A 13,287-nucleotide genomic window follows, 5' to 3' on the forward strand; every position below is an offset into this window, starting at 1 on the left:
ACTCATCTTCATTACTTGATTTTGCTCGCGAGAAAGTGTCGCTCAGAGTTGTTGAAATGTCACTCATAATTAAACTAAAATTGTAAAAATGTCACTCATACCAATCTGAAACCTTGGCAGATATGGAGAATGGGGGCCCAAGAAGCAGAAAACTAGAAAGAGAGCTGCACAAGGGGGACAGCGGGATGACTGCTACCTGCAGCATGGAAGAAAGCAGAGAGACAGAAAACCAGCGAGTCAGCACCAGTATTCAAGGTGAGCAACTCCACGATGCCATGGCTTCGACTTCAAGCCTTGGCCAAAGACAAGTACCACATCAGGGATATTGGGGTCGCTGGTTGTATGGTTCGCCTGAAGGGATACACACAACGAAAGAGGAAGAAAGGGTGTTGAGAACCTAAGCACTTCTTCACACTTCTCTTTTGATGTCTTTGGCACAAAACATGGGTGTTGGTGGTGGTTTCCCAGTGTTAAAGCCCCGAGCCTCAAGGAGTTTTTTTTGTGTCATTTTCTTTCCGAGGTACACGGTTAAATAGAACTGTAGGACTTACAAAGGGGGGAAAACCCAGTCCAAAGACTATATTTGGAAGACCTACGTTATAACCCAGTGGATGAGAGATGTTGACGCTAGACTTTTCTGTTTGTTATTTTCACAGCAAATATTCTATCAATCCATTCAAGGGCTTTTGGCATCTTTACTCTCTTAACATTCCCATAAATGTGCAGCATATGGTAACAATGGAGACTGACATGCAGTACAGAAATATTGACATGCATTGATTGCATAGGGATATACACATTGGAAAGATTACCACCTGCTCTGAGCAGCAAGAAGTCTTTTGAGGAATGTCCTCCTGATTTCAAGAGCTGCACAGCCTTCTGATGCTAGTCAGATTCTGGCAATATGTCCATAATGTAAATCCTTAGTCTCCACCAGGGTTTGTGGATCTTTGTTGTTAGGGTGGCATTTAGAAATGATGTATTTAGGGGTATAGACTGTGTTAGTATGGTGCTGTATTCCATCTTGCAATTGGATGTTTAGTGCTAGGGTGGGGTATATTGGGTCTGCCAAGGACATAGATATTGTTATTACAGTTTTGTTTTTTTTAATTGTTGGGTAGGATTTTTTCCTAACTGTAAGACTATGTTCACACATTTCTCAGAAAGACAACATTTAACATCTAGGCTAAATTGTATGAGGCTTGGGTTTGTGACATTCTCACACATTAGTCAATTTCTGCACTGGTATTTGGACCTATTGGCTTTGCAAATGTTGGTTGTTAAATGAGACACGGTCATTTCGTACGAGCTCAAGGGTACACATAGTATGGATTTTTATCTCTGTTCCTTGTCCCAGATTTAGTTTCAGTCGTTTCATGCATATTTGGATATGAAAGTGATCTATTTGTGTTTATTTATATTCAAGCTAAGGGTTTTACGTACCACTTAATACTTCTATTTTCAGTAAAACAGGTCTTATTAAGGAACATTCAAACTATGCACAAGAATATCAGGTATTTGTGCAGAAATGTACCATATGTAAAGAAAGATTACCACCTAATGTACTCAGGAACACTTCTATTCATATGTTATCACCATCTTATGCAGACTATGTTCTCACATGCATCATCGCGAGGGCCACTACTAATGCCTTGTTTTATGTAGTGTTTCACATCGAACTACTGCTACTTGTTAATAACAGGTGTTACTTTTTACTCATAGCCAATTTTATGGTGGTCAATTTTCAGATTCTGGATCATGGTGGGAAGGCTTAGTTGATATGTCCCAGAATCAAACTTCTGCAATGCCGATTAAAGCATTCATCAGGGACTTACTAAGTTCTTGATTTTGAAATCCAGGTGACCCAACACATCATCCTATTTTCCAGTCTGCAAATTGAATATTATTTAAATTAATAATAACTACTAATGTAAGCACTTTGAAACACAAGACTATGAGTATGAAGTGATACATAGAAACACGTTGTTATATTAGCAGAGGTCTTCAACTCATTGAGGCATTTTACTCTGATACATGTCACAGCCTTCCGCAAGTACAAAGATATCTCCTATATCGATTGCCACCTCATTAGAAGGATGTATTAAGCCTGCTGTTTATAACAAACAAAAAATAACCAAGTGCTGTGGATAGGAGAGATGAGAAGAACGTAGAAACGCGAGAATCTTATGAAGCTGAATAGTAGGGCAAGAAAACAGCACGAAAAAGCTATGGGGAGAAAGGGAGATATGTACAAAGGGAAGTAAGGAGAGAACAGAGGTGAAGGGAAGAAAGACAGTGGACATGGGGAAAAGAAGATGAGGTATTTAGATGCATAATCAGTTGTATACTTGCTGCAACATAGGATCCTTCTCACACACTTACTGACTGATAAAATGGATGACTGTTTAACTCTTTCTTCTAACCTTGGCTGGAATAGTCTGTTTGGAATGGCAGGCAGGCGGGAGATTGGAGAATGGCGGCCTCCCTGGCCCTGTACTAAAGAGGTTGGGAGCTGCCTGGCCATGACAGTTTTAGTGGTTGCCTGATCCTCGACATCCCTCGCCACAGCCACATCACACCCCACCTGAGAGACCTGCACTGGCTTCCCGTCAACAAGAGGATCACCTTCAAGCTCCTCACCCACGCACCCAAAGCACTACACAACACCGGACCAGCTTACCTCAACAAAAGACTCACCTTCCACACCCGAACTGCCAGCTTTGCACCGCCGACCTCCCTCTCGCCACTGTCCCCCGCATTCGTGGAGCGACCGCCGGCGGCAGATCATTTTCCTACCTCGCCCCAAGTCCTCCTATGGCAGACCAAAGACCTACTTACCTTCAGGAGGCTATTCAAGACCTGGCTGTTTGAGCAGTAGCAGCAGCCCCCTCCCCCGCAGAGCCTTGAGACCCTCACGGGTAAGTAGCACGCTTTACAAATGTCTTGATTGATTGATTAATTGAGTGGTCCCTGCTGCTAGCCTGTGTGAGAAGGCAAGGGGGGGCGGGGGTCATGCTTGCTGCAGTGCAGGTTTGATGAGTAGTCTCTGACATTGGCCAAACTTTGACTTCGGATGTTCACTTTGAGATGCAACCATTACTAATCACCAGCACAAGCAGCCCCATGCAGTTGCTGTAGATAGACATGCTTGGCGGCACTGGTCTGGGTCCAGACCCAGCCCTTGCCAGTACATTCTCATGCAGCAGCATGCACATGTCCCAGGCTGAGGTCCTTCGTGTCACCCTACTGCCTGACTGATTAATATTGACCTTGTTATTCATATGGGTTAAAGCTGGCAGGACTCTGGCCACCACTCCGGCCAAAGCATAATGTCTTAACACCTTCAGCGCGGCGCGAATTTTCGCGCTGTGCTGAAGGTTCTAAAAAACGGGCGGGCCGTGACGGAACCGTTCCGTCATAAGCATCGAAGGGGTTAAATGACTGAATAACACTGGCGTAACGAACATTGAGAGGGCCTCCCTGCACGGCATGCAGAGGGGCCCCCTCCAGGCTAAATCAGGAGCTCTCTGGGCAGAGTGCAGTGCCGAGGGGGCCCTCTGAAGCCTAGCGCCGCCGCCCCCCGCACTGGGGGGGCTGCAGGGGCCGATTGAAAAACGAAAATTAATAAATAAACAAACATCACGCACATTTGTAAGTTATTTAGGGGTGGTAGGTAAAATGATAGATTACGTGGGACCTAGTAAGCACTTTCGCAGTATGGCACTGCTAAAAGTCAGAGTTAATTGGGAAGAAGGTACAGTACACCAGAGTTCATTGCTTAACATCCTTTAATCAAAAAAAATACCACACAGCTTGACACACGGTCCCAACTTTAACTCTGAAATCTTCATAATCTTCATTTACATTAGAGCAGTTTTCCCTATTCATCTGTCTATGTTTCTAAAGGTGCAATAAAATTGATATGCCAGCCCCTCCACAGTGCCACTCCTGCCAGAGGCGTGAGCTCTGCGCCTGAGAAGCGAGGGGAGAAGGCATTCTGGGAATCTGGTACTTTTTACCAGTTCAAATTTAAATGTTGCCAACAGAAGGGCGGGGATAGCCGTCCGCCTGAGTTATGACCTTTCCATGCAAGCAACGATGGATCAATTCTTCACCCAGAACATGATTTATCTACAGTACATTGATGTCAGCAGAAGAATGCATACTAAACATATTTCTCTGGGTTGAATGACACTTTCAAACATTAAAGATCGAATTAAAAACAATTAGATACGGCAGGAACACAATTAAAAGTATGTCACAGGTGATGCATTAGTTTAGTTGTGCGTTCTTTGTGGTTACATGATATATTTGGTTACATTTCGCATAAAATATTCTGCTTGACAATATAGTAAAATATGTCATTGTATTATATTCAGATCCTCGAGTTATTCTATTGCAATTAGTATGAGTTTATATGTATTTGGCTAAATATAGAAATTAGCATGCTTCGAAAAAGTATATCGGATTACTAACTAGACTCCATTTTGATGACAGATGCACACGATTTGGAGTAAACTCTTTAACACTGTGTTAGGAAAAGAATGATGTGTCTCAAATGCTAAGTAACATAAAACATTTTTGTCACGTAATTTATGGAAACAAAAACTTCAACGTTTGATAAACGAATGAGTAATGTACATTTCCCAGGGGCAATAGCAACATACCAAGCACTCCTTTTAAACCTCAATGTAACAAAGCGACATGTTGGAACATTTAACATCAAATACACTAAATGAATAAATGTATGTAAATTAAATACAAACTGCTTTAATTTATTTCTTGTGCATTAGTATTCATAACTATATGATGAATAACATTGTAACTGTTGGCTCTATTTCCAGCGATTTGTTTTCCCTTATTTGACATCACCCTCAGTTTGAATGCTGACAAGCTTGTTACTATCTTCTGATCGCATCTACTTGCCTTACAGCTTGGGACACTAAGATCACAGGGCCCTGGATTTTCTAATAACATGTTTTTTTTTATTTCAGGAGTCTCTCTACAACCCTTTCTTCCAATCTTTTAATCACAGTTCAAAACCAATCTGTTCTGTGGTTCTTCAACTATTAGCTGCCGTTAAGGGCAATTATTTACTTTAATGTGAAAGATTAAATAAAAGCAAAGATTATCAACCAAGAAATCCTTTCGGTATGTCTTGACAGAGCAATTACTAATCCTGTGTTGTCCTCTGCAGCCCTCATAGGTTGTTTTGCTAAATCTGTGATGGAATACATTAAAACCGTCTCTTTACAGCTTATAGTAGCCAGCAATTTGAGCATCCTCTCAATCACATTTTATTATCAAGTTGTTTTCTTGGATTTTATATAATGATAAGTTAAAAATACACAGATTGAGGGGTTATTTACAAACGTAAATGAATGTGTGCATATTTACTCACAAGTAAAATGCACTCTTACACTATGTAGAATACTTATAACTTTCAGCTGCTAACCATTTCCAAATCCACAGTTACTACAAAGGGGTAGATTCCGATCTCGGTCGGTCAGCCCTCCGAGACGTGTTAGTAGCCTTACCTTACGGCCGAACCGTACCAGGAGCGGGACCGTCCGAGGAAATACGATGTGGAAAAGTGCCAAATTCTCGACCGAGCCGCACGCTCCGACTCCATCATCAATATCCGTCCGAGCCTGACCCGGAAACACCCAGTCCGCGCTGCACGGCAACATAAACATAGCTACTTCCGGCCGGACAAATACAATGCGCAGTTCCTACGTTCCGGAAGGGTCGCCACATTCAGGACGTCTCAGCACCCGGAAGAGCTGCATATCAACTCCGATTCACGCCATTAACCCATTCCACGGATTCGAACCGGAGCAGCCAGCATTCGGATCAAGACGGAGCATGAATCCAATCACGCAGGTCATACCAGTCCTGTACATATATGACCGGATCAGGAACAGATGCGGACAGCGCAGACTGTAAGTCAGACACCCGCCCTACAAACAAGCCCAGGGGGTCCACACCCTGTCCAGCAGTACCACGCCACCTTAGTGAACCCATGGCCACCACTACTGCCACCCCAACCATAGGGGCATGTTACCTATCACTGATGCCACCCCACCCATAGGGGCATGCTACCTAACACTGATGCCACCCCACCTATATGTGTCATGTTGCCTATCACTGATGCCACCCCACCCATATGTGTCATGTTGCCTATCACTAATGCCACCCCGCCCATAGGGGCATGATACCCACCCCCACTGCCACCCCACCCATAGAGGCATGTTGCCTATCACTGGTGCCACCCCACCCATAGGGGCATGTTGCCTATCACTGGTGCCATCCCACCCATAGAGGCATGTTGCCTATCACTGGTGCCACCCCAACCATATGTGTCATGTTTCCTATCACTGATGCCACCCCACCCATATGTGTCATGTTGCCTATCAGTGATGCCACCCCACCCATAGGGGCATGTTGCCTATCACTGGTGCTACCCCACCTATAGGGGCATGTTACCCACCCCCACTGCCACCCCACCCATAGGGGCATGTTACCCACCTCCACTGCCACCCCACCCATAGGGGCATGTTGCCTATCACTGGTGTCACCCCACCCATAGGGGCATGTTAGCCACATCCACTGCCACCCTACCCATAGGGGCATGTTACCCACCCCCACTACCACCCCACCCATAGGGGCATGTTGCCTATCACTGGTGCCACCCCACCCATATTGAGGAACCAGAATTCAATTTGGGCCTAGTAAAACATGTAGTCATTACTAGTAATTAGCGTGGTGTAGCTATTATGCAAATATGGAGATTCAAACACTAATAAGCTTGCATACATAACCACTTAGGGATTTATGTACACTTCATTGCACGTCTTTCTGATTATACTCAAAACACAGCTTGACCCGACCAGCGCCATTTTGTGGCCTAGTCCGCTTCCAGCACTAATGAAACCCTTCCATTAACGTAGCCGAAATCCGTTCCCCTGTGAAATAGTACAACTGTAGCAAACTGCTGCTTCTGCACGTTAGGCCTGTCAAGGTTTTAGGTGGGGGTAGGTTGGGTAAGCACATTCCAAGGTAGCGCTGCACGGACTCTCTCGGAGCTAGCAGGAGGGAGCCACCCTCTCGTCCTTGCTATAATGAGCTGAACTATACTGAGAAGGTTTTGTGTTCCATACATGGTCTTTCCTTTGCACCAACCTGTACCAGCCTGTACTTTTCCATCTTAGGTAACGGTTTCGAAATGTAACAGTATATATGTGATCTGCTGATAATGTGCCAACAGTCTTCTCGGCGGACCTCGAGGGGTTAGGTCGCAAGAGGCTCCTCTGACAGAGTTTTGTTTGTTATAATAAACGATTGGACCTTCTACACTGCCAACTGACTGATTATTGGTAACTGGTATGGGGCTATTTGTAAGTATGGCTCTATTTGGATTGTAATATAATTATCGGTATTTCAATTGGCGACTCCGCCGGGACTCCGCGTTGGGGTCGTCCCTCTGTAATCAGAGAAAATGGGACATTGAAGAGGGTGATCTTGATCGGGGGGGGAAGTATCGACCGAAGAATTGGGGGTCCGCTCCGCTCTCCTGATCGAGAGAGCCGCAGCTGCTAGTGACCCCACGCCGGAGTCCTTCGGGTGTAACCCGAGAACGGACCACGTTGGTCCGCAGGAATTGGCAGTGGAGAACCCTCAATCGGACCTGAGTGCACCAGGTGAGTGATTCGTCTTGTTTCATGTGGATATCCTTTGGATTTGGATTTGGAATTTGGTGACTTTTTGGTCACGGAGAACTCGAAAAGGGGGTCTGACGGGGCAGTATTGAGGCTGCACGGGATGACGCTCCTGTTTTGGATTTTGGAAATAACTAGAGATTGAGACCAGACGCCTTGGTGTAACCTGTGGAGCAGGTTCACACCCGGCCGGACAGCTCTCAGAAATGCTGGCAGCTGAGATTGGGTAGCACTCGGGCAGATCTGGAGCGGTGCTTGAAAAAGCGGGCTAAGCCAGAATAGTCCGGGAGTTGAACCATGAATGTTGCCAGATGGTCTGTAGGTAGGTCCGTGGTTTGAAGAAACCTGTGTGGCTATCTCTAGGCAGTCTAAGGACAAGACTGTTTGATTTTTGGTTCTTGGGTCCTCCTAGTTTTGGAGGTTTTTGCAGAAGAGTTCTCCATAGGTGGGAGTCGACGGGCTCCACCTTTTGCTTGAAATAGGCCTGTTTGTCTTTAACGTTGATTTGTTTTTTTCCTTTTTGTTGTTAAAATCTTGTGTGGTCGATTTGTTTGTGTGAAAATGAACATGATTTTAAACATGGCCATGTGTATGAGAATTATGTGAATAATCTTCTTTTCCTTTTCAGCTGAAAGTAGTTAGGTTCAGAAAGGGGCGATGCCGTGTCTTAGTAAAGCTATGCTTCGGCTGTGTTGGCCGAGAAGTCACAAGACTGGATGAAAGTCAGCCAGCCCCTCCAGAGGGAACCCCCAGCCATGATATGTACTGTAAACATGGTATTGGCCCACTTTTATTCAATTCCCTATGGAATAAGTACACTAAAGATAACGTAGAATTACAGTGGTCAAAAACGGGATCTTTTGATGAAAAGAAAATCCAATACCTGCAAGAACGTTTGTTCGCTAAGCGCAGCAGACAATCTATGTTTGATACTCTTAACAAATGACGAGAAATGAATGAAGATACAGCAAGGGCAGACTGTAACTCAGAAAGCCATTGCTCATGATAAAAATACGACCGAACAAAACATCGAATATGCTGACAGACAGTTTAGGTTACAAGTAGATAAAAGTTATGTGACTCGAAATGAAGCGGAAGATGAAATAGAGGATTTGTTGAATGTACGTCCTCCACCCCCGTATGCACCTCAGCGTGTATATCCCGCCCTGCCTCACCGCACGGAGGCAGATGTGTCTCTCGTTTCCCTAGGTACTAATCGTGCTACTCCTACCTCATCTGGAGACACGGCTGCCCTTCTCCCTGATGTACGGCAGCCCCCGGCAACTTCTCGAATGATCCTAACAGCCCGAGTTCCATTTGGACCTCTCAAACAGCTAGTACGGCCCCCGGAGATAGGGAGCGCACATCATTAGAGGCAAATGGTGGTATGAAAGGTAGATGATTATTTACAAGAGCCTCCTTGGAATATGGTGAGAAAGAAGCTGTAGCGGATCAAGCGGCTAAATGGATGCGGAACGATATATACAGGGTAGCTGATTTGTGGAGTACCATAAAAGATCTCGAACCGGTTATGCAGCAACACGCTCTATATCAAATTTCCTGCTATCTTATCGAGGCCTGGGAACTATGCTTCCAGGATGGGATGGCACCCCAAATACTGTATAACATCCGAGACTGGACCCATAGGTTTAACATGGACCCGGTGGAGGTGTATAAAAACGTAGACACATTAGTAAAATATCGGGGCAGAATGTTTATAAAAAGTCCCAATTGGACTTCTTAGCATCCCATGAGAGAAGTACACCCTATTTTTCATCCCGAAGTCCCTGAAGCACGTGATAATACTGACCAAGTTATAAGAGCTCGAGTAGAAGCCCGTTTTCAGGAACAATGGGTGTACACTCCATGGAAAAGAAGTGATGATCTTGCCCTAAAATCACAGTTGCCTGATCCCCGCAAGAACCCCACTGCTTACTACAAAGAGCTGACTGAAGCTGCAGCCTCGGCTGTAATGACGTTAGCTGATATAGAATTATTTTTCGGATTGTGGGTACCGGTCGACATATGGCGACAGGTGCATGACACTGATCATGCTGCCGAACTAGGGGGAACATGGGACGAATTGAAGGACTGGGACCGAGACCGCAAACCTGGAGATAAGCCCAGAAACGAAATCATCACTTTGCCAGCAAAAATAATAGCTTACATGCATACGCTGATTCCCCCTCGTGAAGTTGACTGGGATAAATTGACAGCCTGTAGACAGAAGAAAGATGAGAGTGTTTCTGACTTCTTTACTCGGTTCGAGGGAGTTTTTATTGATTTTAGCGGACAGGACCTGGCGACGGAAGGTGGGGTGCGGTTGTTTGTGAATCGATTCGTAACCAATTTGGCACCCGAAATTTCTGCGCGGTTACAGGCTGCCGAGAGTACCTGGACTACCTCTACCCCCTCCGTGATACTAAGCATGGCCCAATATTATGAGCATAGGGAAAATGAGAGCAAGGATAAAGTGGAGAAAAAGGCCAAGGATCCTTAGACGCGAGTATTGTTACAGCAAGTTGTTCGAGGACAAGGGGGAGGGAGAGGAGTCCGAGGGCCCGTATCTAAAGGGGAGGGGTCAGGCAGAGGCACAGACAGAGGCACAGGCGCAGGCGCGAGCCAGCCGTTAGGGTTAAATCAGTGTGCTTATTATAAACAGGAAGGACATTGGAAAGCTCAGTGTCCGTTACTGCTTGCCCAGAACGGAGCGATTCGGAGACGAGGCCGTGGACGGGGTGGCCCAGACCGGAGTGATATGCATAGGGAAGAGGTGGCTCAAGGCAAGTCTGAACGGAACCATTTTGACAAACCCCAGGGTAGGCAATACTATAATGAGGATTAGGCATTTTGTGAGCAGGATGGGTACGACCACCCATAGGACAGCTAGGGACAGAGTAGGGGCCAGGTGTTGATCCCAGTCAATCAACAAGGAACCTATGTGAAAGGGGAATTGATGGGAACTTCTGAGAATTTTTTAATTGACACAGGAGCAATGAACAGTTCAGTTGCTCGATCATTGGTTCCAGGGGCGGCTCTGTCCGGGCAAAATATCGTATTTGTGGGATTTTCAGGAGTCCCAGTGGTAAGCCCCATCTCTAAACCTCTCCCCTTCACGATCGGTCCTGCCACTATTGAAACACCTTTCCTGTTGACTTCGCATTGTGGTGAGAATTTATTGGGTTTGGATATGTTAAAAAAGCTGAATGCCAAGATCTATTGCTCCCCAGATGGTGTTTATTTGACCATACAACCCTACGCTGACAGTATGAAACAATGTTTTGCTTAAAATGAACCTCTCCCGCCTGAGTTTGATACCGTCCCTGCCGCATTATGGGCCACAGAGGATGCGGATGTCGGTAAGTTAGACATCCCGCCCGTCCATATTACGTTGAAAAAAGGTGTGAAATTACCCCGTATACCCCATTATAAGATTTCTCCGGCTGGTGAGCGAGCCTTGCTCTCGATCATTCAGGATTTAATTGACAAAGGGGTGGTTGAGGAAACAGCTGCCAATGTTTGTAACAGCCCGATTCTCCCGATTTTGAAGAAATCACCCGAGTCAGGATCCCAGGGGAATATCGATGCATATCGTTTTGTGATTGACTTGAAAGAGGTCAATAAGATTGTAGTACCACAGTATCCTGTGGTGACTGACATCACCACTATATTACCATGATCCCACCAACTACCCAATATTTTTCAGTCATTGATCTGAAGAATGCCTTCTTCAGCATCCCTATCCATCCTGATAGCAGGCAGATCTTCGGATTCTCGTTATCTGGCCTAAGCTTTAGATTCTGTTGTGCACCTCAAGGCTATACTGAAAGTCAGAGCATCTATAGTCAGGCCCTTAAGGCTCTGTTAGATGATCTAGTCTTGCCTGACGGTAATGTGCTCCTGCAGTATGTGGACGACTTGTTGATAGCATCCGACACTGAGGAAGGCTGCAAGGATGCCACGGTTAAATTGTTACACCATTTGGCGGCGAAAGGTAATAAGGTGTCCCTGTCTAAGTTTCAATACTGTCGACAGGAGGTGACCTACCTTGGTCATCTACTGTCGAAGGAGGGTAGGCGTTTGACTCCTGATCGTATTACTACTATTTCTAACATGTCTGTCCCTTGCACCCAGCGTGAAGTTTGTGCTTTTCTTGGCATCACCTCTTACTGTCGCCAATGGATACCTAATTTTTCCCTTTTTGCTAAACCTTTGTTACATTTAACCACTAAGGATGTGCATGAACCTCTCCCTTGGACGGATGAATGTCAGCATTCTTTTGACTCTTTGAAAACTGCCCTTTGTTCTGCACCCGTCTTGGTTACTCCTGATTACCGTAAACCCTTTGTACTATATGTGCATGAGGTCGACGGTTGCTCGCTTTCAGTGTTAACGCAAGAATTTGGTGGTAAGCAAAGACCTTGCACTTATTTGTCGGCCACATTGGATAATGTGGCCAGAGCACTTCCTAGCTGTCTGAGGGCCACAGCAGCTGTCGTGGTGGCCATCTGACAGTCGGAAGGACTCGTTCTAAATTCTAGCCTAACGGTGATGGTGCCGCATGCTGTGGATGTATTGCTAAATAAGACTAAGACACAGCATCTTACGAGTGCACGCCTCACTGGTTATGAATTGACACTATTTGCTCCACATATTACGATTGCACGATGTGCCACATTAAATCCTGCCACATTGCTACCACTCCCTTCGAATGAAAATATAAATGATGTACATGATTGCATATTTCGAACTGAAGAAGAAACGAAGGGTAGGATTGACCTCACAGACATTCCTCTACCTAACTCTCAGGGGGAGTTATATGTGGATGGGTCTTGTTTCAAGTTGGCAGATGGAACAACAACAGCTGCGTATGCAATTACCACATTAAAAACGGTAGTCGAAACATCTCAAGTGCCTCATCGATCAGCACAGGTGGCTGAGATAGTGGTATTATTAAGAGCCTGTGAACTGAGTGAAGGACTCGAGGTCAACATCTACACGGACAGCCAATACGCCTTTGGCGTGGCCCATAGCTTTGGGCGGCTGTGGAGGGAGCGGGGTTTCTTCACCTCTCATGGTCAGAAAATACAGAATGGTCCACTTGTGTTACGATTGTTAGATGCCCTAACCCTGCCCAAAAAGCTAGCTATAATAAAATGTAGTGCCCATAAGGCAGTGGTGGACGAAGTGGGCGAGGGGAACTCTTTTGCAGATCAGATTGCTAAGCAAACGGCTCAGTCCATGATGTCTACTATGTTTGTAACATCTTCTGCAAGATGGGTGGAGGAGTCTGATTTGTTCGATAATACCATAGAAAGCGTGAAAGAATTACAGAAGGAAGCCACCCCAGCTGAGTTGGAGCGGTGGGAAAAGGAAGTGGGGAGACTAGATGAAAATAACTGTTGGGTTGATTTAACGGAAAAGCAAAGATGGCTGTTGCCCAATGCCCTATTGCAAGCCGTTGTAACTATGGCTCACGGCCCAGCCCATGTAGGAGCTAAAGGAATTTGTGCCTTGTTAGACCCAGTGTGGAATAATCCTAACATACAAAGGACGGCTGTCCGTTTAG

The sequence above is a fragment of the Lissotriton helveticus genome, chromosome 4_1 (genome assembly GCF_964261635.1).
Source record: "Lissotriton helveticus chromosome 4_1, aLisHel1.1, whole genome shotgun sequence".
In the NCBI taxonomy this organism is placed as follows: domain Eukaryota; kingdom Metazoa; phylum Chordata; class Amphibia; order Caudata; family Salamandridae; genus Lissotriton; species Lissotriton helveticus.